General features: G+C 49.2%; 1 protein-coding gene across 5 annotated transcripts in view; it reads right to left on the bottom strand.

The window, feature by feature from the left end:
• The window catches only part of SLC2A9 (solute carrier family 2 member 9), a 231,812-nt gene extending 207,536 nt beyond the window's left edge, over window positions 1–24,276 (bottom strand). Inside the window, exons 1-5 of one of the 5 annotated variants that reach the window (XM_064584279.1) lie at window positions 23,763–24,276; window positions 18,433–18,667; window positions 17,937–18,221; window positions 16,582–16,856; window positions 8,314–8,420 (exon numbers count right to left, since the gene is read on the bottom strand). The gene's annotated coding sequence lies outside the window, so the exon portion shown is untranslated. Of the gene's footprint in view, window positions 1–8,313; window positions 8,421–16,581; window positions 16,969–17,936; window positions 18,222–18,432; window positions 18,668–23,762 lie in introns of those variants that run through there. The other 4 variants (XM_064584270.1, XM_064584272.1, XM_064584269.1 and 1 more) reach the window with 4 other exon arrangements.
• Between the last annotated feature and the right edge of the window lie 633 nt (window positions 24,277–24,909).

Genomic DNA, 24,909 nt, shown 5'->3' on the forward strand with positions numbered 1-24,909 from the left:
GAGTTAGCTGGGCTCTGCAGCCAAGCGAGAGCTTGGTGCAGAAGCAAAGATGGGGATCAGTATGCCCCGTGTTTGTCCTGTGACAAGTAACCACTTGTTACTCTCAGGAACCTACCCTGTGCCAGAGCCTGAGATACACTGTCGCATTCCATCCACCGCCCCCCCCCCGGATCATCCAGCAAGGACCCGTTTTCGAGATGCAGACACTGAGACTCAGTGGCTAAGTGGCTTCTGCTGCCTTCAGTGTAGACCCTTGCCGGGGGTTCACTCAGGGTAGAAGGGCTGAGAAACTTCCTCTTTAATTTCTCCGCAGTCTCCCAGCTCCTACCGCAACCAGACCACAGGCACAACAAGCATAAGTAGGTATGGAATTCTCCAGATGATCCATCTGTGCCTTCTGGGCAGCAAATATTGGAGGTTCCAGAAGGGGAGTTATTCCCTATACCTGTCTGAACAGGAAGCTTACCTGCAAGTTACCACCCAGGAACAGTCCTGCCACACAGACTCTTTTTTTTTTTTTTTTTAAGATTTTATTTATTTATTTGAGAGAGAGAATGAAAGACAGCACAAGAGGGAAGAGGGTCAGAGGGAGAAGCAGACCCCTGCTGAGCAGGGAGCCCGATGCGGGACTCGATCCCGGGACTCCAGGATCATGACCTGATCCGAAGGCAGTCACTTAACCAACTGAGCCACCCAGGTGCCCCCTGACACACAGACTCTTGCAGTATGTTCCCGGACGGGGTGTTTGTCCTGCCTCTCTGTCTCCTTCCTGTCCTAGGGAACTGGGTTGGACATGCTCCCCTCCTTCCCCAGAGAGCCCCCAGGGCCCCCAGAATTACGGCCTCTGTGCCCCATGCTGCCCTGGAGTGACTGTTGGCTCAACACCTCCCAGGTGTCAAAATGGGATTGGCTGACATTGGCTGGTCAGCATCCTCCTCTCTGTCCTGTTGGGCAGACCACGGAGTGCCTCCCTTCCTCCTAGGCATGGCCTTGACCTTTATAAAATGAGTGGCTCCCGGATGCCCTCCGGAGAACCAGGGCTGGGCAGGCTGATGAGAACAAAGATCTTCCAGGTCCACTCCTTACAATTCTGGTTTAATGGATCTGGCATGGGACAAGGCATCTGAAATTGAACGAGCACCAACCCACCCCACCCGCAGCTGACCCTCAAACAAACTTTTGGCTTACCTGTGTTTCCCCAACCTCAGCCTTAGCTGGCTGCCTTGATGATACGTTACTTTGAGTTATTTTTATTTTTTACCCGGCTTTGCCCTCAGCCAGCAGTTCTCAGCCTGGCTGTTCACACTAAAGGGGCTCGAGCAGAATGTTGTACAAAATCTCAAAGCCGGGCGTCTCTCTGGGCTGGAGCATTTTAAAAGCTCCCCGGGCAATTGTAAGGTGTGGCCATGGTCGAGGACCACTGCCTTAAGCAATGATATGCATGCCATCTAATGGACATTAAAATATAGGCATAAACGTGTCGATAGAAGTATGCTCTTGCACAACCAACCCAAAAGCATCCTGAGTTCCACGCTTTCAGAAACCCTAGACTAGATGTAAAGGCCCTTCTGGTCCCCTCATGGACCTTGGTCCACATCCAAAAAAAGAATTCTTCTCACTGAGACTTTCAGATGTACTAGACTCCACCAGGCCCCATCACTCACTGAGTGACCTCGTGATCCCCATAGCAACCCACTCTGGGACATCATTATCATCCCTAGTTTACAGATTTGGAAACTGAGGCTTAGAGGATCAGATGCTGACTCTTCTATTCCTGGGAAGTGAGTTCAGAGAGTCCAACGCCAGCCGCCAGATCCCAAACATGACACTTCCTCTGCCGTGCCTGGGGCTGAGAGGTGAGCAACCCTGCCTTCTAGCCGGGTTGGACTGAGGGCTGACAGGACTCTAGACGTGTACTGGTTTGTGACAGCAGCCGAGGAAGAGGCTTTCCAAAGGATGGGCATCGGGGGTCAAGGGCGTGTGGATGAGCACCACCCTCCCCAAGCAGGCTAGTTTCACCACGCTCAACCCTGCAATGTTTTCACCCCTCCCTCTGGTTTCTTCTAGTATTAGAAAAAAGGAATAAAATCTCATCTCTACTTGAGAAACCAAACCTTACTCAGCATAATAAAGATCAGATTTGTCATTATGCCATCGTTTCTGTGGTAATAGGCTGGCTTATGACCTTTCGTTCCTGGCAAAGCCTGATGGCAGGAAAGCAGTTTGGAAACAGACTGCATTGCTTACTGATCCCATCTAATTAGTTTCAGATCTCCTGACCAGCGAAAACCCAATGAGACGCGTTGTGTATTTTCCAAAGCAAGGAAGGAGGCCTCTCTGCTCCCGGGTGGCCCAAGACAGCTCTATGTTTGGAGGTTGACACTCTGAGGGGTTCCAAAGCACCTCCTGATGGGCACAGTAGAATGCTAACACGAATTCCCCAAATGTATATCATTTCTGAAGGAAACAGGGAATGCTTCTGGTTATGAAATCCTAGAATATCAGCCCTAGCAATTAAAGGGATCAGGGGAATCATGCTGCAGAACTCCATTTTAGAAATGAAGAAACAAATGACTCAGAGTGACGTGGCTAGTTAGCAGGACTGGAGGAGGAAGATGCCACATATCCTGAGGCTGACTTCATTCTGGATTCCCAGCACCATGGATACTGAGGTGAATAAGGCTTTGCTCCTGTCCCCTAGGAATGCACCATGGGTGGGGGTGGGGACGGTCACAGACATAGAATGTTCCGACATACTTTAACAGAGGTAAAACAGGGTCCTGGAGAGGAGGCATGCAGCTGTGCTGCTTGGGTTCACCCATTCATCCATTCATTTATTCACTCATTCATTCATTCTTCGGTGTGTGCCGAGCACCTGCTCTGTGTCAGGAGCACTCTGTTCTAGGCATTATGGCCCCAGAAGTGAACAAAGCAGAAAAGGGCCCTGCCTTCCTGGCCCGTACACATAATGGGGAATCAGACATTAAACAACCACACACTTGGATAGATGTTTAGTGCAATTATGGAAAATTCCAGAAAATGGTGTAAGGTGGTATGAGAGGCAACATCAGGGGATTCTGACCTCAGCTGAGGAGTGACAGTTAGTCTGACATGTGTGGATGCGGGGTGGGGGGTGGCGTGCCAGTCCAGGGGGGAGGAGCAGGGGGCAGGAGGGAGCTTGTGTGTGAGGGTTTGAGGGACCGTAGGGCTGAGCCTGGCCTGCCTTGTACATGAGGTTAAGGATCCAGGTTGAATCGTAAGAGCGATGGGAAGGATTGAAGGTCTCTAAACCTGAGCAGGGGGTTGAGGAGGAGGAGGAGGTCAGCCTCTCAGGCAGCCATGCGGCGCTGGGGTGTTAACACTGGGGGGACGAAGGAGGACAGCGATGAAGTGGACACAGGAAGACACAGTCTGGTTCGCGTGAGAGTGATGGAGGTTTAGACAAGGTGAGGCCAGGAAGAGTGACCCAGTCGCATGGCGGTTCCAAGAATCGCAGGAGACCACAACCCACGCTGGGTCCAGTGCGTGCAGCTTGTCACACGGGGATCTGGGGTCCTGGCTCAGCTGCCGTCACCGTGTGGCCCGTGTCCTCAGACCAGGCTGGAGAGGCGCCGGGATCCTCCTTCTAAGTCTCCGGGGAGGGTCTTGGCGGGAATTAATGCAGGGCAGAGACTTTGGCTTCAGATACCCTGGGCGGGGTTCCAATTCTGAGGGCTTAGCCCTGTGACCCCGGGCAAGCACGCTGAGCCACGAGTCCCTTTTTTGGAAAGGGAAATTCGGATCTCGCCGAGCAGGACAAGCGCGGCCGTCAAGTAAGGCTCGGAGTCAGGCAAACCTCACCCCGCCACACACACCCTTTTTGGTAACATATTCTTCTCTCCATCCTCTTTGGGGGCCAATGATTCTCTGAATGTCTGACTCAGGTTCCTCCTTTCATCCTGTGCTCCATGAAAACCGAGATGCTGCTCTTCGTGGCTTTTCATAACTGACTCGAGTCTCTTGTGTTACACGATGTTACTGGAAAAGCACTAAGGTGGTCTGGCAACAGATGAGTCAGGTGTGTGGTTGTGACACCCCACTCTGTCCCCCAGCCTGGTGTGCCACCCCCACCTGGCTTTGCCGGAGGCCCGTGTCCACCTGGCCCTGGACAGCCTCCTTGCGTCTCCGACCGCTTCCCAGCAGAGGCTGAGGGGATCCAGAACTCTCTCCTCCCTTCTTTCCGTGTCTCTGGTCACAATCATCGCTCTAAACTCAACCTAAGTCTTGCTTTTTTCCAAGAAACCCTCAATATCTACCCCGAAATCTTCTGGTTATGGTATTCTCCGTTTTAAAATGGAGAAAGTAAGCTTCAAACCTCTGGTATACAAAAAGCCTAAATTCTTCAGCAGAATATGGAAGCCTTCAGCCACTTGGCCTCGCTGTGCCTTCCTAGCCTACATTAGCCAAGAAGCAGCAAAGGCAGGGTTTTCGAACTGTCCCTCTCCCCTCCCCCTGCCATAGCGGACATCCTTAACGGATCCTACCACTTTCCCCACTGAGTCCAGTTACAAGCAGGCAGTGGGACCCAGGCAGCGGAGTTGCTGAGTCAGGTGCCACCTGCTTGCCCTCACTCGAGTCTGCGATGTGAATTTGTGACACAGGCTGGCCTGTGGGCATCGGGCCACCTCCTCTGCCTTCGCTGCTGGTCACCACCACCTGATCCAAATGTCTTCTTCCTAAATGGGTCCAACGCCGCCAGGTGGAATTACTGACTCCTTCATCCGATCCTAGGAGTCTGCACCTGGGGCTGCCAGCCCCGAGCCCCTCCCGAGCCCAGGGACTCAGGGACGAATTTAAAATGGCAGTCTCATCCTTTACCAATTGGCATTTTTAATCACAAGGGAGGCAGTGATGAGAGCAGAAAAGGGGCAATTATGAAAATGGGATAGATTTCATTGAGGGCAAGTTTCTGGACCAGATATTCCCACAGCCCGCCTCGGCAGGGGCCAGGTACCTCTGAAAGGTTGGCATTCCTAAAATACGTTCGTTGAGAGGCTCCGAATGGCCATATCCTTTCTCCATCTTTAAGGGACCGAGTCTTCTTTGTCGGTTATCAATGAAAAGGACTGGACTGTGAGCTCCAGCTAACATTTATCAATAGTGTTGTCCCAGTAGACCGTCTGAGGCGGCCAGAACGCACCTTCCCAAGGACCCACGCGTCGCTCCCAGCCCACCATGGTTGGGGGGGGGGGTACTGTTGTTATCCAAATATATAGCATAACAGTTACGAGCACAAAGATGAGAGCTAGCAAAATTTGCGTTCCTCCTCTTGCGCATTGCATGACTCTGTACCAGTTTCCTTAAATCTGAGTCTTACTGTCTTCCTCTGTAAAGTGGAAAATGTGATTCTTAGCTCACAAACTTTGTGTCAGGATTAAAAGACATGACATATGAAATGTCTTCTCGCGTTGCCAGCACAGAGTAAAAATAAATCAATAAACAAGTGTACTGAGGTTATTGTGTTACTGTATTCTTAAGTGTACATGTTTAATTAGAAGCTGAGCGGACCCAGAATTTTGACACCCGTGAAGCCATCACCCCATTCAAGTAGTAAACATACATATCAACGTGCCTCGTGCCTCTCTGTAATCCAGCCACCGATCCACTTTGCGTCACTATGGATTAGTGTGCGTTCTAAAGAGTTTTATATACGTGATCACATACAGAAGGCGCTCTTTTCTTCGCGTAGGTGACCATTTTGCTTTTACTCTACATACATATAATTCTACACGGTTGTTTCTATACTCTGTTTATACTTTGTCATCCTGCTTTTTGCACTTTACATTCCAGAATATTTCTCTTCATCATTAACATCATTTTTAATGGCTGTTTTATATTCTTTTGGATGGCCATATGCCATTTAACCAGTTGGTCATGTAGATTGTTTTCCCTTTTTCAATGTTACAACCAGCTCATATAAATGAGATTATATAATTGATGACCTTCTATGTCTGGCTTAATTTACTTCGCATGATGTTGACACTCATCCTGTTGTATCAGCTTCTTGGTAAACCTTCTTTCTTCGGCTTCTAAGACAACATGCTCTTGTGTTTCCTCTACTTCTCTCTTTTTTTTTTTTTTTAAGATTTTATTTATTTATTTGACAGAGAGAGACACAGCGAGAGAGGGAACACAAGCAGGGGGAGTGGGAGAGGGAGAAGCAGGCTTCCCGCAGAGCAGGGAGCCCGATGCTGGGCTCCATCCCAGGACCTTGGGATCATGACCTGAGCTGAAGGCAGACGCCTAACCGACTGAGCCACCCAGGCGCCCCCTTCCTCTACTTCTCTAGCTGCTCCTTCTCCCAGACCTGGGGCGAGGGTCAGGTCAGTGAGGCATTTGCCTTGGCAGCAAAATCTCAGGAGGTACCGAAACCTTAATCATCAAGACAAATATCCAATGCAACATTTTTTAAAAGTCAAAATAAATGCAATAAAGTCCACGATGAACACAATATTAACATTTTAGGTAAAAGCAGAATCCGGTGGGGCCAAGAGGAGGCAGAGGCAAGGGAGGTGAGCCTTACAGGTGGAGCGTCAGATCCAGAATCGTGAGAGAACAAATGCCTATTGTTATGGCAGCCATAGGACACCATAAATTCCTAAATTCCCACCACTGACTATCTGATACCAGGGCACAAACAGCAGGTCCCATTGCCTTAAGGTGGGACAGTGAGCAGATATGGTAGGGATTCCCTCATTTAGTCCCCCAAAGACTTTGTGGCCATTTACTCAAGTAACCCTACACTGGGGCAAATTAGCAATTGGACATGGATACGGGGCCTGGGTTGGCACTGATATCCAGCGTTGTCGCAGCCCCCCGTTAGAATAAACTGCATAGGAACAAGTAGTCAGTATAGCTCTTGCCCAGGTATGTCATACAGTGGCACGCTGAGTCAACAATCCCACCCTGTGGGATTTAGGAAAGACACATTGAGCCACCAGAAGAACTCTTACATTGGTTCCTTGACCTGCAGAGTCAGAGTTATTGCATAAGAAAGCCGGAGAACTTCCGCCTCCTGCCAAGATAGTAAATGAGAAACAATATTGCATTGTTTGTGTTTGTTATATTATTATGTTGCAAAGGTCAATGTCACCCTAAGAGTATTGAAGCATCCAGGAGTGGAGGTTCCTGCTGTATCCCCATTGGATTCACCAGGCTGACCCTACAGGAACCATATGGATCATAGCAGAAGACCCTGGAACTTTGGAAACTTAACCAAGTAGTAGAGCACCAATTGCAGTTACTGCCTGATATAGCAAGCTTTCTAGCATGGATTAACTCAGCCTTAGGTATGTTGGATGCAGCTACTAACTGGCAACTCGATCTTTTTCTATACTGATTGGAGAGAAGGACCAGAAGCAGTTTACATCCGCAGGGAACAAAATGGTACCCACGTACAGTCTTCCTGTAGGGATCAACTCGTTCTTCTGTCATCGTGATGTACTCCAACGGCGCTCAGACAATCCAAGGTTTTAGGATCCAAAGAGCCAAGGGTCACATCAGTGAGGCTCTTAGGGGTCCATGGTCCAGGGCATGCTGGAAAGTCCCCTCTAAGGTGAAGGACAAAGTAACGCACCTGTATCTCTTACATCTGGGAAAGAAGTATAACCTTTGATAGGCCTCTCCAGGTTTGGGAGGCACACATTCCACACTTAGGGATACCATTTCCACCTATTTATCAGATGTGGAAGGTTTGAGCGGGACCCCAGGTAGGGAAAGCCTGTGTGGCAGGCCCAGGGAGAGGCATGATCCCAGAGAACCACAGGCTTTTGTGGAGAGAGAAGCCAGGTGGAGTCTCTGCAGGCCCCACGAGGAGAGTCACGGTGTAGACCACGGAGGGTCTAGAGCGAGGTCATGCCATCTGCAGCAGAGAACTGTGCACTGTTTGAAATCAACTACTGGTATGCTGCTGGGCCTTAGTAGAAGCTGTATCTGAGCATGAGACATCATCTGAGCCTGTGGTCCCTCATGACCCTGACATTTTCTAGGGTCGGGTGGGCCCTGCTGGAAGAGGTACACATAGGGTTGAAAGTCCAGAGAGCACAAGCAAATTGCGTGAACAGGTGGCCCAGGTCATCTGCCTCTGCTGCATGGTTGCTTCTCCCTCAGCCAAAGCTTCTCCCTCAGCTTTGCTTCTCCTTTAGCTGATGCTTCTCTCGCAGCTCACACCTTTGGCCTTATGGGAAATTCCCTTTGACCAGCATCGTTTGCTCAGGCTGCCGTAACAACGATACCATGAATGTGTGGCACAACCACAGGAATTTGTTTTCTCACCGCTCTGGAGGCTGGAAGTCTGAGATCAAGTTTCCAGCAGGGTTGGGTTCTGGTGAGAACTCTCCTCCTGGCTTGCAGATAGGGCTGCATTCTCGGTGGGTCCTCACCTGGCGGAAAGGGAGAAAGGGCAACTTCCCTGGTGTCTCTTCTTAAAGGACACTAATCCTCTCAGATCAGAGCCCACCCTTATGGCCTCTTGAACCTTAATCACCTCCATAAAGGCCCTATCTCCAGATAGGGTCACAGTGGGGGTCAGGACTTTAACAAAGGAACTGGGGTGGGGGGGTGGGCACACACATTCAGTCCATAACACCAGCTGACTGAACAAGAGAGTAATCCGAGCTTGGATGGTGGGTACATCAGCTTGGCATGGGTGCAAGCCTAAATGATCCACTGCTGACCTGCAGCCACTCAGAGGGGGACAGGTCCCATAGCCAGAGCTTCCGGGGTGTGTCTGGTCATCTGCTTTGTGGCCCGAGGTGGTGCACGAGGCTCTCTGAAAGCTGGACCTTACACGTAACTCTCCAGCGTTGTGTCTCCTGGCTCTCCACCCGTGCTGGACGTACCATTTCCTCTTTCCCTGGATAGTATGAGTCCTTTCCCAGGCTGTGCCTCAGCCTAGACGCCTGCTCAATGCACTCATCCTTCAAGACTCAGTTCAAATATCCTTTCCTCACACTCCACCCCCTACAGAAATGGTGGGTGTCCTTCTGCTCACCTGGTTTTCTGTCTAATGTAAATCTTGGTTTTGTGATGCATGCTACTGTTCATTATAAACCCTGTTCCCGACCAGATCAAGTGCACCTTGAAGGCCAGGGCATCTGTAGGCTGACAGCTCTGAAATTTGTCTCCCCGACTCAGAACACTCCCCTAAGCTCCAGACCCACACATCCGACTACGCACCGGACAGTATCACCTGCAGGACTCACAGACTCTTGAGTTTCTCTCCCAAACTTTACCCCCATCCTGGGTCCCCTGTTGCCCCGACATCTCCATAAGCAGCTCTCCCAGCTTCCTTGGGTAGCTAGAAACCTTGGCAGCATCCTGTTCCTTCTGCTTCCTTTTCAACCTCATCGTGCATCCGTAATGCTCACCGGTTCTAGATCCAAACTGCCTCTCAGTGTCACTTCCTCTGTCACCTGACTGCCACCCACTCTCAGCACCTCTCTGTAGGGCCACCGCCAGCTTCCCATTGCCCTGGCAGGACACTCTGCACTGCCTCCACGCCCTGCCTTTCTTCTCCATACAGCCCCTCGTTGGCATCCTTCCCGGTGCTTGTCACCCTTTGTGATCATTCTGTCTGTCGCCTGGTGTTTGCTGTCTCCCCCAAACTGGGACTGTGTGTCTGTCCCTGTCACCACTGTACCCCCAACACGGTGAGTCAGCACGGTGTCTGACTCATATGAAGTACCCAACAAAAGCTCAGCGGCTTCATGCTAAAGGTGCAATGAAAGGCTGGCTGAACCATCACTGGAGTGTGTTCTTGAGTGACACTCGGATGAGGACAGGACCAGCCCACACCATGAGAACCAAGCACTGATACCCTTGTTTCCAAAAACGAGTTCATGAAGTCAAACATAGAGCTAAGCAGTGAGGAGCCGACACTGATCTGACCTTCCTGCAAGGTTCTGCTCCGGGGCGCCGCGTGGAAATCATTGGAAATCTACTGTCATCCTGGAGCAGTACTGAGAGCAGAGCCAAGGTCCTCAGCCAGGACATTATATCCTGATTCCTTCCGTACAGATTGTCCACTTGGAGGCCCAAGGAGGACACAGGGGAACTCACGCCATCAGCCCATCTGGTGAACATCTGACAACCTCTCCCATCCCAGTGCTTCCCTCCCACAATGCTTCATGATCACTCCTTTTCCTTTCCCTGTTTTCCCCTATTTAAGTGCTCACATATAAAAACGGAAGACTGGCTACTTCGTGGGGAAAGGTTGCAAGGGCTCCAGAGAACCAGGGCTCCATTTATAGGGTCGGTCATGATGTCGGTCCTTGCTCTCTGCTGGAGGCATGCGTCTGCTGAAAAACACACTCCGTTCCTCTGCTGGGTTTTGGTGTTGGAGCAAGTTGGGACACGGGGAGACAAATAAAATCTTAGAGTCTTCCCCTCTTTTGATCTGGTGCTATTTTCTCCCAATTCTGATTTTTAACATTTCATTAAAAAAACCCATCTTGATCTTCTGAAAGTCAAGTTAAAAAAGGAAAAAAGAAAATGTCTTTATTGTAAGAACTAACGGCAGGGCGCCTGGGTGGCTCAGTCAGTGAAGCATCTGCCTTCAGCTCAGGTCATGATCTCAGGGTCCTGGGATCTGAGCTCCGCATCAGGCTCCCTGTTGAGCAGGGAGCCTGCTTCTCCCTCTGCCTCTCCCCCCACCCTGGGCTCACTCTTTCTCTCAAATAAATAAATAAAGTCTTAAAAAAAAAAAAAAAAAAAGAACTGCAGAGACTGAAAGCCAGGGGGGTTGCCAAGGGACATCACCAGTTTTCCTTCCTGTTTTTGTAAAGGAGAAATCAGGAAACCCAAGCAGGCAAATCAGGCCCGTTGTCTGCAGTCACGAGGGCAGACTTGGGCCAAGGCCAGCAGAGCTCAGCCCCCTGTGTTCCTGGTCCTCAACGGATAGGGAAGGCGGGGCTTACCCAGCGACTGCCACATGCCGGGCAGCCTGCACGCCTGAGCTCAGCTCCCCGAGTCCCCAAGCGCCCTGCAAGGGCTCCAGCGAGACCCCATGTCTGAGCAAGGAAAGCCTGAGGAAGGTGTCAAGGTCACACACCGGCGGAGATGAGGAGAGACTCTAAGTCAGATCTGTCGGGTGCCAAAGCCTGGGGGCTGGCTCTCCCCCATGTTTTCCCTCCTCCCATTCAAGCATCCGGAGCCAACCCTGGCTGGATTTTCCGGGCCCTGGTCAGTCATCTGAACGAATCTTGTCTCCTTGCCAGGGCCCAGTGTCTCAACCCCGCCTCCTTCACTTCCCTCTTAAATGCAGTCACCACCCTCCCTCCCACGCTCGTTCCTCGGGGATCCTCTGGCCACCCCCATGGACCCACACACAGCCTCCGGGGAACATGTGTGCAATCCCACAACAATGACACATGACTGATAATCATTTGTTGATGACCTTGCTGATGTTACATCTCATAACAGCCGTAGGAGGGAACACCTTCTCTATCCATGCCTGGCGCCAAGAAAACCAAGGCTGAGGGTGGTTCTGTGATCCGTCCAAAGTGAAGTTAGCCTGGAGCACGGTGGGAGCCAATCCAGATTAGCGGTTCTGCCTCACTGCACTGGGCTTCCGGGCTGAGTTCCGCCTCCTGCAAGTGTGGAGCCCACACTCAGAGAGCCTGGCTTCATAGTCCAGCTGTGTGACCTTGGGCAAGTCACCTAACCTCTCTGGTTTCTGTTCCTGCGTCTGTGAATCGAGATGATAAACATCCCACCTGCTTCGTGGGGTTGCTGTGAGGATTAACTGACACAGACGTAAAATCCTTAGAACAGTGCCCAGCAACTGGGCTTAACATATGTTCGTTGTTAGTTATCTCTTAGGAATTTTGATTACGCAAAACATCATCAGGGGCCGGGTAAGAATCTTAACTGAAGTCAGAATTCTAGGTCAAACTGACTCCTCCACCCTCACTCCTTCCAGACCTCTTTTTTTCTGTAATCGTATCTTTTCTCCTGCTTTTATCTGGAACAAAGGAAGGAATACAAGGTGGAAGGAGCCGTGAGAGTGACGGGAAAGAGGGTTTTTTGCCAATTCTGCCTCTTCTTTCCTGTCATGAGAGGGTGGTTAGGTGGGCAAATATACTGACGTAGGAACTGGAATGTGAGTCTCAGCCTTGCCATTTATGAGCAGTATGACCTTGGTCGAGTTACTCTACTTCCCTGAGCTTCAGTTTGTTCATCTGTAAAATGGGAGAAAATGTACCAGCTTCACTGGACTGACGGGAAATCGTTACCCCGGGATGGAGACCCAGGCGGCCTTCAGCTCGAGGCCAACACAGCCGTGAATGTGCTCCTAGCTGTCCCCTTGTGGGCTGGGGTGGGTTTGTTTGGCTTGGATTATTGGGCTCTAGATAATAATGAGTTTATTTAATTTGAGAGAGTTTGCCCCAGCCACATCCCCACGTCCAGTGAGGTCCGTGTCCATGCCCACACCCCACCTCCGGTGAGGTCCGTGTCCATGCCCACACCCCACCTCCGGTGAGGTCCGTGTCCATGCCCACATCCCCACGTCCAGTGAGGTCCGTGTCCATGCCCACATCCCCACTGACACTGAGCATTGCCTGCTGAGACATCATTGTCCCAAATCACAGAGCTTCCTGTGCACTCAGCAGTGAGTCACCCAGTCTCCCAGTGCGACCAGTCGAAACAGGTGCACTGGTTTCATCTTCAAGCCTCTGGGAATTAGCTGCTGTGGAAACTCTCTTCAAAAGATCGGTCAAGTTTCCTGTTCCTGTATCTGTGATTTGCCATCCTTCGCTATTCCTCCGTTGTCATCGCTGTCTTTCTTAGGAATTTCCAGAAGTCCCTTGTGCATTGTAGGGATACAGCTGACCCCCTGAGGATGCAGGTTTGATCTGGGTGAGTCCACGTCTACAATACTGCACACATAGTTTCTCTTCCTTATGAACTTCTTAGCAACATTTCTCCAGCTTACTCTACTGTAAGAGCACAGTATATAATACATACAACATACAAAACATGGGTCAATCAACTATTCAGGTTATCCGTAAGGCTTCTGGTCAACAGTGGGCTATTAGTAGTTAACTTTGGGGGGAGTCAAAAGTTGTACATGGATATTCAACTGTGCAGGAGTCAGGACCCCAACCGCCGTGTGGTTCAAGGGTCGACTATAGTCACACGTCAGTTTCAGCTATGACAAATACTTTGCTCCCGTCTGTCTCCATGAATCTGTCCCTGGTGTCCTTGCATGCAACCGACATCCTGTTTTGATGTGATCTCATTCGTCCGATCACGGAGAATCCAGCTTATCAGGATGCTTCTCAACTGAGGGGCCCCCGAATGGAACGGAACATTCCAGCTGTGGTCTGAGCCATGTAGTGAGGGTCGGTGGGCCTGGATCTGAAATCGAAATGCAGAACGCCTTGCCCTCGGTCCACGTTCTGCACCAACTTGCTGGTTTCTGTCCGCAATTTCAGGCTGTTGAGACCGTTTAATTTTGATGCTGAAACTGCTCAGCGTTGTGCTGCCACAAAACATTCATGACCATACACACCGCATTTCGGTTGATATTTCTGGAAGGTCGAGATGAAGGAGAGGCATATTCCACTCTGTGTCCTGTAGACACCGTACAATGTAGGACGACTGTCCCCCTACTTGCCGTGTGCGCTTTGTCCCTCACCCTCTGAGTCTCCTCTCTATCTAGGGTAACAAGGACGATGACACACACCTGTCATCAGGCTGCCATGAGGGGCAAGTGTGTTATTACCTGGAAAGCTTGAGCACAGTGCCTGGGGCACGGGAAAGGCACGCTCTGAACGCCTGCTCTGATGGTTAGCATTATGGTAGTACGACTTCTGCTGTCTAAGGAATATTGAATGGAGTTGCAAAGACTTGAAATCTCTTGTCCCCAGTCACATGCCAGTGACAGCAGAGTTGAAGCTGCATGCTCCTTCCTCAGACCTCGTGTCTCATGCCACTTCCATCCTGAGATATCCAGGCGAGCTGAAATCTGCCTGTCTCCCTGGCCTTCCCTGGGCTTCGTGTTTGGCATCTAAGGGCGCAGGGGACCAAGGCTACCTCTGCTCCCCATGACAGGCACTCATCCGTTGGAAGAGAGGTGCTCGTGTACCCCTGACCCAAAGGATCTCTTCTCCGAGCTCACCAGCCCCCTCCCTGTGGCCAAAGAGAAGCCACATGGTTTCACGTGCAGGCTCATCTTCCCTCAGTCTCAGTCAACACACACAGGGGCTCAAGCCAAAAATCTAACCCTCCTCGGTCCCTCACTGTTCCCCTCGCCCGACATACCCTGTCCTGTGGGCTCTAGTCGTACGACCGACCCCACCACTGCCCGTTCTGCTCACTCCATGCTGGGCCAGCCCTCCCCACCTTCTCCTGCATCCCTGCAGCGTCTCCGCCCTGCTCTCGCTGCCTCCCCCGTCTCCCCTGCAATCCACTGGCACTCAGCAGTAAGACTAAGCATTGTATTTATTATTATTATTTTTAAGATTTACTTATTTATTTGAGAGAGAGAGTTCGCATACACGGGGGAGGGGGAGGAGGAGGGGCAGAGGGAGAGGGAGAGAGAAGCTCAAGCAGACTCCCTGCTGAACACGGAGCCAGTCATGGGGCTTGATCCCAGGACCCTGAGATCATGACCTGAACGGCAATCAAAGGTCAGATGCTTAACCAACTGAGCCACCCAAGCGCCCCTATTTATTATTATTTTTAAAATATGTTTATTGAGCTCTTTATGTTCTCTCTACCGATATCTTTATGTTTTAGTAAGATGCTCTCATACAGGGTTTTGAGACCACCTGTTTGTTTTCAAGTAGGCTCTACCCCCAATGTGGGGCTTGAACTCACGACCCTGAGATCGAGGTTCACACGCTCTCCTTACAGCGCCAGCCAGGCGCCCCAAGACTGAGCATTTTAAATGTCAGACAGAGCATGCTGTTACCCTTCCTAAAACCCTCCAGTGGTTTCCCATTTTCCTTAGAATTCAACCCAGACCCTTTGGCCAGCAATGATCCAATGATCTGACCCCTGCCTTTGTCATCAGCCTCGTCTCCCTCCTCTCTTCCCCTTGTCACCTCGCGCACCAGCAACACCACGCCTGGCTTCTCCCAATCCCCTAAACATGCCTCAGGGCCACGGTACTTGCTTTTCCCTCTGCCTGGAACTCAGCCTCAGAATGGACTTTCCTCCTCCACGGTCAGTGCTCTGCTCAGATGTTACCTTTTCAGAGGCTTCCCGTGACCATGCGGCTGAAACCGTCACACTGTGCGCCATAACTCTCCATCCCTGGACCACACTATGGGTTCTCTATCATTTATTAGTGTTCGGTATGTATTACTACTTCTCCGTATCTGTCTCCTCTCTAGGATGCACAACCCCTATGAGAGAAGAGACCTGCGATTTGCCCCAGGTATGCTTCGCACAGGACAATTCTCTCCTCAGCCATGATTCTGCTCGGGCATCCCCGGAACCTGTGGCCGTGTCAGGCTACGTGGCCCGGGGGGGAATTAAGGTCTCAGACAGAATTAGAGTTGCTAATAAACTGGCCCTAATATGGGAAGATTATCTGGGATTATCCGGGCGAGCCCAATATAATCGCAAAGGTCCTTTAAAGTGGAAGAGGGAAGCAGAAGAGGGAGAGTCAGAGAGACGTGAGGTGGGGAGGAGTCTGTCCCCCCTGAAGATGGAGGAGCGGCATGAGCAGAGGAACAGGGGCAGCCTCAGGAAGCTCTAAGCAGCGAGGGAATGCCCTCTCCTTGAGAGCCCCCAGAATGGACCGTGGCCCTGCTAACATCTTCTTTTTTTTTTTAAACATTTTGATGATCTTTTTTTTTTTTTAAGATTTTTTATTTATTTGCGAGAGAGACAATGAGAGACAGAGAGCATGAGAGGGGGGAGGGTCAGGAGGAGAAGCAGACTCCCCGCCGAGCAGGGAGCCCGATGCGGGACTCGATCCAGGGACTCCAGGATCATGACCTGAGCCGAAGGCAGTCGCTTAACCAACTGAGCCACCCAGGCGCCCCCTGCTAACATCTTGACGTATAGCTTTCCCCCTCCAGCCTGCGTGTCCCAGCAGCTTCCGTGCCTTTGGTCAAGTGGCTGCTGGTTGCCTTCATCTTAATGCGGCCCTGCATTTCTGGCTTTCTGTGTTTTCAACACCATTCTGGAAACATCCCTGGGGTGTTAACGTTCTCAGTCCCATCACTCTATCATCCACCGGCTCCACGCGACCTCCTTAGGTGTTTCCCTGTCCCCATTTTACAGACGAAGGAACTGAAGTGTCACTTGCTTATCACTAATTCACCTTTGGCCCTTCTTCAAGGACGCTCTCTATACCCTCGCTGAGGGCTGGCTGTCTCCGTGCAGTCTTATGTTCAGAGCATCACCCAGCCTTACCGCCCCCCACCCCACCGGATGCAGCCCAGTTGCTGAGAAGTGAGGATGTGAAGCCATGTGCAGAGAGGGGGGGGGGGCAGAACTCTGGCCGCCTAGCTCTGCCCACTGGGCCCCCCGATTCTTAAAACAACATCACAAACCACAGCCACAAAACACAAGACGGCTACTCACCGCCTCTGGTCCCGCCGCGCTCAGCCCTTGGCGCCTCTGGGAGAGCTTCTGAGCTCACGGCCGCTTAGGAGCATAATTCGAGCCGCATCATGCCCGTGGGCTTCCCACTGGCTGGACTCCCAGGCCTCCCTCCGTGGTAGGGCTGGTCTCTCAAGAGCTTCCCTGAAGCCACTTGGCCTTTTCGGTGATATTGGCCCCGCCTGTTTGTCCAGTCTGCCCGTCAGATTCCTGTGGCCTCTTTTGAGCTCCTTCCTGATTTGACTGCGATCCCCCTCCTTGCACGGAGTGAGAAGTTAATTTCCTTAACAAATAACTATTTCCCCATCCTAACCAGCGTTTCGCAACCTGGGCACTCTTGCCTTTTAATGATAATTCTGTGCGTTTCAGGATGTTTCGTAGCGTCCCCCGCCCCTTGCCCGCCTGAAGCCAGGAGCACCCTTGTACCCTCATCCCCATCCCCCATCCCCCACCCCCTCGTGACAACAACAAAAAAGTCTCTGGGCATTGCTCAATGTCTCCTGAGGGGCAAGATCAACCCAGGGGTGTTTCAACCTTCGTGCCTCTGTTCCAGTTGGACTGAGTGATCTGTATTATTCTCCCCTAGACTGAAAATCCATGCCTCTGTATCACCCATTCCCAAGTTGTGGTTTTCCAAAGAAAAATGATTGTGATTGTGTTGAACAAGAGGTCAGTTTCCATTATGGTAGTGATTAGTCAGCGTTCTCCGAAAAATGAAACCAATAGGATGTGTATATATATATATATTTCTTAATATATATATACATATATATATATGTATATATATATTAAGGCATTGACTCATATGATTTGTGGAGGCACAAGTCCAAAATCTGCAGGGCAGACCAGCAGGCTGCAGACCCAGAGAAGAGTTGCAGGCCGAGTCCAAAGGCCATCTGCTGCTGAGTTCCTTCTTGCTCAGAGGAGGTCAGTCTTTTTCCTCTGAAAGCCTTCAACTGATTAGATGAGGCCCACCTGCATTGTGGAGGCAATCTGCTTTACTCAAGGTCTACTGATTTAAATGTTCATCTCACCCAGAAAACACCTTCACGGAAACATCCAGGACAAGGTGTGACCACATAACTGGCCACTGTGGCCCAGCTAAGTTGGTGCATAAAACTAATCATCACAAGTGGCAAGGATGAATTAATTTATGGCAAAGAAAGGGAGAATGCACTTGAACTCATCTGGAAGGTGGGGCCAGACTTCCAGACTTCCATGATCACTGTCTGAAATGTTAATGTTATAGAGGCCACACTGGGGCCATCAGTGGTTTTCAACCCTGGCCGTTACAATCACCCAGGGAGCCTTGAAAGAATTAATAATGTCAGAATCACCTTCGAAGAGCCAGATCCATTTAGTTTGTGGTGAGGCTCAGGCGTGGATGCATTGCTAGCAATCCTCAGATGTTCTTAATGTTTGGCCAAGGTTAAGAGCCCTGGGAAGAATGAATGTCTGATGCTCCCCCCAGGATGGACCAACAGAGATGAGCACAGGCTTTGCAGGGAGGTGGGCTGGGCTTGAGTCCTGCTTCCTTCCAAGTGAGTTATGTGATGCTGGAATGGCCATCCTGAGGCTGTTGGTCAATTAAGAGGATGCTTGGAAAGCACTTAGCACAGTCCCTGGGAGGAAGGAAACAGAACATATGTCATACATCAGTTTATGCTTGCTCCCACCACTCAGTGTGGTATTAACAACCTGGGTGTCTCTTCTCTGTCATTTTTATTTAAGTTCCTCTTAAAATATAGTCACAATTATGCTTTGTCTAACACGTGCTGAGCTTTGAGACAGACACTGTGCTAAAAGTCAGTAATATCTTATCCTCACAATTACCCAATAAAGAAGAGTCTATGATGGGCCCAGGCTACCGAAGAGGAAACTGAGGCACGGAGAGGTTGAGTGGCTTGCCCAAGAATGTTGCTGACAGTCTTGATTTATCTGACTCCGAAGGTTAACGTTTTTTAAAAATTTTGCTTCCAGTAGACCGAAATCAGGGTTATAGCCACCAAAAAAGAGGAGGCAAAACATGTCAGAGTTCCCAGATGTCCCCATCATGTGCTTACAGAACCTAAGAAAATAGAAATTAAAATTAGTATGGGAGCAAAGTCGTTAGTTATTTAACAAAGACTTTTGTTTAAAAAAACAAAATCATTTAGCAAAAATTTTGGTGCATATCCAAAATTCGGTCATGTTCCTGGTGAATAGCAACAGGAAGGAGAAATCATACTTAAAAACAAAGACTTCATTCAGGACAGCAATTAAAAACCATGAACTACATGGGAATAAATTTAGCAATAGAGGTGAGGCAGGTTAATGAGCATAACCACCACCAATCTTTACTGAGGGATATTAGAGAAGATTCGACCTTTGGAGAGATGGTCTGTGCACATGGTAGATATTGTAAAAATGTTGATTCTTTTCAAATTAGTTTTAGGTTAAAACGATTTTCTTTTTTCAAGTAAAAAAAGAAATTGAAACAATTCAAAAATTTCCAAGTGCAATGCAGAGTGCCTTCTGAGTAATAGCAACTTCCAGTATCTCTGAAGAAGAGTCAGCTCTTCTGAGCACTTGAGTCACTTCTAGACTTCATTTCAGATTTGTTCGCCTATGGCCAAGAGACTCTTTGTTTGGCTGTTCCTGGACACACTCAGATCCAAACTAATTTATTCTTTTATTTTATTTAATTATATTTAATAATAATAAAAAAATTTAATAAAATAAATTTATTTTAAAAATTGCTTTAGTTTTAAAAATCTTAAATTGTGAAATGTATCATAGGTTTAGAAATATTACACACACACACACACACAGTTTAACAGATAATTAAATGAATATCCATGTAACCATCTAGGGTGGACAGACTCTTAAGGTGGGTCCATGATCTGGCTTTCATGTTCTTGTGTGATCCCTCCCCTTGAGTGTGGATAGAACCCGTGACCTTCTTCTAGACATAGAGAATATAACAAAAGTGAGGGAGTGTATGTGATTGCATGTGTGTGATTATGTTACGAAAGATGGTAACATATGGATGTACCAACATGCTGAGCTGGCCATACGGCTAAGAACTGGGAGCAGCCTTCAGTCCACAGCCAGCAAGACACTAAGGCCCTCAGCCCAGCAGCTTACAGGAAACTGAGTGTTGTCAATAATCACGTGAGCTAGGGAGCAGATCTTCCTCCAGTAGAGCCTCAGATGAGACCACAGCCCCAACTAACACCTTGGTTATAGCCCAACAGAGAACACAGCTAAGCTGTGCCCAGACTCCAGACCTACAGAAATCATTTGATCATTCCTATGCTGTTCTTTGTAGATTTACCATCTAGGTAAGTATCACTAAATAGGATATGTTTGGCAAGCACACACCTAACTCTGTAATAATAATAAAGACATGGTCAGTGAGGTAATTTTTCACATGACAAAGTAACTTTGAAATTGATCTTGAAGAACACATAGAAAGATAGAAAGTAATGACAAAATATGTTGAAAAAGAAATTAAAAAATAGATCCTTTTGTTAGATATTAGAAGATATTGTAAAGCTAATGTAATCCTGCTGTAAGAATGGATCGTGGTATACGTAATATCGCAGCATATTTACCAGCATGTACATGGTTTTTCACGTATGTCTATGCCAGTCACCATTCAGATCCAGATGAAGAACGCTTCCAACATTCCAGATGCCCTTTCCCAATCAATAACCCCTCCCCTCACCCCAGGTAGCCATTATTCTCTCAACACGGATTAGCTTAGTCTGTTCCCAAATTTCACATAAAGGGAACCATGTTGTATTCACTCTTTTGTGTCTAGTTTCTCCTGCTTCACAGCATGTTGACAAGATGAATTCCAAGTTGTTACCTGGAAGGGTAATTGGTTCACTTTTATTGCTGAATGTGGACCAACGATAATGTGTTCCCCCATTCTTCTGTTGATGGGCATCCAGACTGAACTCAGCTTGAGGCTCTTTTGACTAGCCCTGCTCAAATGTTTTTATCCCTATCTTGCGTTCTCTTGCACATACTTGGGTGTGGGATCAATGGACCACCGAGTAGGTATGTGTCTAATTCCAGCAGACACTGCCACACGGTGGTAATCCATATCTTTATAAGGAGTTTTGATGCAGGTGGTCTTGGACCACACGTTGAGAAACCCTACTTAGGTAAAGCCCTATTATGTGAGCAAACACATTCCCTTGAGTTGACCCTTTCTTGGGGTATAACTGGGGACGAGCTTGCTTACAGTGAGGTACCAGCTAAGTGATTTGGGGAAGTGGGGGTGGGGAGTGGGAAATTAAATTTATACCATCTCTTAGCACCTCTTTGGAACAAATCTTTGCAGCGCACCACTTTTGCCCAACAGAAAGAAGATGAGAAGAGGGAAGCTTTGATGGGGGTGGGAAGGTGAGAACCCAGGTCACTGTGTCCCATCAACCAAGCTCTCTCTCACCCCAACCATGAGCTAGAGTAATGTCCGATTATTTGCTAGAAAAGAAGGATCTGCTTGGGACCTTGGGTTGTCTGTATGGGGAGGGACTGTCCCTTCCACTCACCTGAAACTAATTGCAAAGCCATTTCCCCCATGCTCTTAACGCTGGAGGAGGCTTGCAGGAAGCAAGAGAGATGGCATTCCTCCTGCCTTGCCCAGCAGGTCTGACAGCAAAGGCCAGTTATAGAAAAACCGTCCCTTTCAGCCGACTCTGGCCATTTTGCCACAGACCCAGCCAACTTCTCTGAGGTCAGAAGGCCAGGAAACAGGGCTTCGTGCTGGCAACCGGGCAGAGGTGAGGGAAGGAGGGCCTGCCTGTCGTGTTGGCCGATGCTCTGCTTCCAGGGTCTCTCTGCCAGGAGCCACTTATCCTTCCAGATTCCAGTGATCTCAGCAGGCTGGCTCAGCCTTGGCCCAGCCACGATCTCAAGCTGCTCTCTGCTGTTCTTAGCTGAGCACTACAACCAGGGGCCACGGGCACCAGACAGAAGAGCAGGTGCCCAGAAATGAAGGAAGGGCTTCCACCTGGAGGCAGGCAGGGGGAGGGAAAGGGGGTGGGTGTTAAAGGAGCCAGGCTCCGAGCAGGGAAGGTGGGCTCTAATCCCCACCCACCCCACCCACCCGGCTGGGCCCCATGTCCCTCCCCGGGGCCCCACAGCTCCCTGAGTGTCCTCTAGCAAAACACTACTTGTTTACACTCTCCCCCACTTCTCTAGAAACCCAGTGAAACAAGACGAACAGTGTCCATCTTACCTCAAAGCTGAGTATATCCCCAAAGCGGAATGTGTTGCCTGGTACCTAATAGATGATCAATGAATATTTCGTTGAATGTATGAGTGAGTAAATAATTGAGTGGACTTTGAATGAATAAAGAAGTCAAATATCTCATTCATGCTCTCTTTCTGAGAATCAAGCTATTAGGATCATGGAGTTATAAAGCTCTTCTTCCTAACAAAAAAATCCCTAGCTCTTTCAAAATAAAAAAGGATGCTCTTGTCTGAACTGTCAGTGACTGGGGATATTTGGGGTCATCACAACTACCATAGGGGGAGCTGTTAGCATCTAGCGTGTAGAGGCCAGGGACACCAGCACGCCTCCCGAGGTGGGCAGGAGGGTCCAGCACAACACAGAAGCGTCCTGTGCAAACTGTGAATAGTGTCGGGGCCGAGTGAGCCAGATGTGAGCACGTGGTCTGGGGGAGGGGGGTGGGGGGCTGGGGTCGACATGTCTGGCTGCAAAGTGGGAGCAGCAAACGCTGCTTGGGACAAACTTGCACCGGTCGAAAGAAAGACTGAAAAACTGACCCAGATAAGAACCACTCCGAGAAGATTTCACAAGTTATAGCAGCAGAAGCCAAAGAATTGGTACATCGGTGTGTCCGGAAGTGAACGGGGTGGTGTCTCTGTAGGACGTACGTGCCAACTAAACCCAGAAATGTGTTTGCATCTTGTAGCTCAGACGGTGATAAGGCAGCTTTCCTCCCAGACCCAGGATTGTGGTGTGTGGCCATTTAGTTTGGCCAGACCTGGAGTATTGGCTTCATTTTGATGAATGGTATTTTGCAACCTTCAAACATTTATCAGGGTTGTTCCCATACCTAATGAACTGGGTGCCAGAATGGAAAGGAAAGAAGGTGGGAAGAAGGGAGGGAGGGAAGGAAGAAGGGAAGGAAGGAAGGAAGGAAGGAAGGAAGGAAGGAAGGAAGGAAGGAAGGAAGGAAGGAATCAAAGAAGGTGTAATTGTCAAAAACATAAGTTATTTGGGGCACCTTGCTTGACCTGCCTTCCTGTAGCCCAAAGGACATCAGGGTAAGCAAAAAGTCAGAAGACAAGGCCACTTGGCGATTCTCCTGGGGCAGTCAGAAGTGTGACTTTTCCCACTCCCTAGTCTCTTAAAAAATAACATGTCTCAGACTGATCATCCTTCGGATGCAGGTGAGTCTAATTTGTGACCACATCACAGGAAAGCGGCTGATGATTATAATTCAGTTGCCAGTAGGATGGTGTCAGTCTCCACCTGTGAACTGCTTATGTTGCCCTCCATGTGGCCACACTGACGGTTCCAGCCAATATTTCTCACAATCTTTTTTGGGGGAGGGAAGGGGGATACATAACACCATCTTTTGTGAAGGTTGTACTAGTTCAAGCTAACTTATTTATGATACAAGAATACATGTCCTGGATTAAGTTCTTCACAACAGTTCCCTGCATTTGTACCTCAATCACCCTATGAATACAAGTCACCCCAAATCTGGCTTCCGTGCCCCTCGCCCTGCGCACTTTATACCCGGAGGCTCAGCGTGGACACTTATCTTGTCCCAGATCCCTTGGGAGGTGAGAAGCAGATCCGGGACCAACGCTGTTCTTCTCATCAGCATCTGATGTTGCAGGTGGGTCCTGGAAATGCAGGACTATTTATGTTTCTGCTGGCTGCAAGCTGAATGTGTCCAACAGCGGCCTCCTTGGCTCAGCCAAGCCTCTAAGGCAAGTCCCGAGGCCCCTTCCCTTTGCTCCCTGCGGCCCCCACCGTCTGTTCTGTACTAAGGCTCCAGCAGTGGGACCTGCCCTCTGAGGCCTGTCTGGCGGCCAACTCCATCCCTCTGTGTCCTAAGTTCCTGCAAGCCAACTGCTCTCCAGTTCTATTCCCCACTCCTGAAAAAGGGACAGAAAGGGTGCTGACTCACCCATGGGGCTGTGAAGATCTTCTGCTCTGTGACGTGAACGGGTTGAGCGTCTCCACCTTCTCCCCCTGCAACGTGATTGCCATCTACCTGTGAGGTGCTAGTCTGACGGGCAAGAGGGTTGTCATCTTCCTTTTTCTTCTTCTTTCTTTCTTTCTTCTTTCTTTCTTTTTCTTTCTTTCTTTCTTTCTTTCTTTCTTTCTTTCTTTCTTTCTTTCTTTCTTTCTTTCTTCCTTCCTTTCTTTCTTTCTTTCTTTCTCTTTCTTTCTTCCTTTTTTTGTTTTTATAAATTAGGGTGTGGAAGGTACTAGATCAGATACACGATTACAAAATGCCACAGAATCCAAATTAAAAGGCCCAGTATAGGGTCACTGGAGCTAGTCTGGCTCAGGCAAGAAAAAGTTTTTTTCATCTGCACCCCATCTTGACGTGGGATTTCTAAAGTCTCGGCACCTGTTGGGGTCAATGTTTCCAAGGTTCTTTTTTCCTTTTAAAATTAGTCAGTTATTGGTTAAGAATTAATTGTATTAACAATATTAATTTATATCAATATTTATTCATAGTTAACAAAAGTATTGCTTTTAATTATTTAAAATAATAAGTTAAGAAATGAAGAATCGATGGTAAATTAATCAATTATGAGCCCCCTAGCAAGAACACTTTTGTGGTGACAAGGTCTTTACCTCGTCAGGTAAGAGCAGGATGGTAACTCGGCCCCGTAACTCGGCCCCAAACCTCCACCGCAACCAGTGGAAAGCACATACGTACATACAGGTCTCCCTCACTGTTCCAAATTTGCGCTATGCCCCTTCGCTTTTACGAAAGACCTACATTTGTACCCATTTTCACGAACTGAAAGAAATCCAAAGAGGATTTTCACTTCTAGGCAAAATGATGAAAAGCAAAGGGAGGCAGGGCGCACCGGGCCCGGAGTGGCGCCCCCAGCGTCTTCCGCGGGAACTACACCCGGCATCTCCGCGTGGAGCCGCGAGCTCTGAACTGTGTGCGAGCATCCGGCTTCACCTCCACCTGTTGTGTGCATCCGTTAGTTAGCAAGGTGCGTCCTAAGGATCCGAAAAGCCTAAGGAGGATTTATTTGGAGGTCTGGGAATGCTGCAGAATTTACCGGAGAGATTAATGGTAACTGCTT

This window comes from Mirounga angustirostris, unplaced genomic scaffold, assembly GCF_029215605.1.
Source record: "Mirounga angustirostris isolate CCGP_5_RB_7025 unplaced genomic scaffold, mMirAng1.0.hap1 SCAF_2, whole genome shotgun sequence".
In the NCBI taxonomy this organism is placed as follows: domain Eukaryota; kingdom Metazoa; phylum Chordata; class Mammalia; order Carnivora; family Phocidae; genus Mirounga; species Mirounga angustirostris.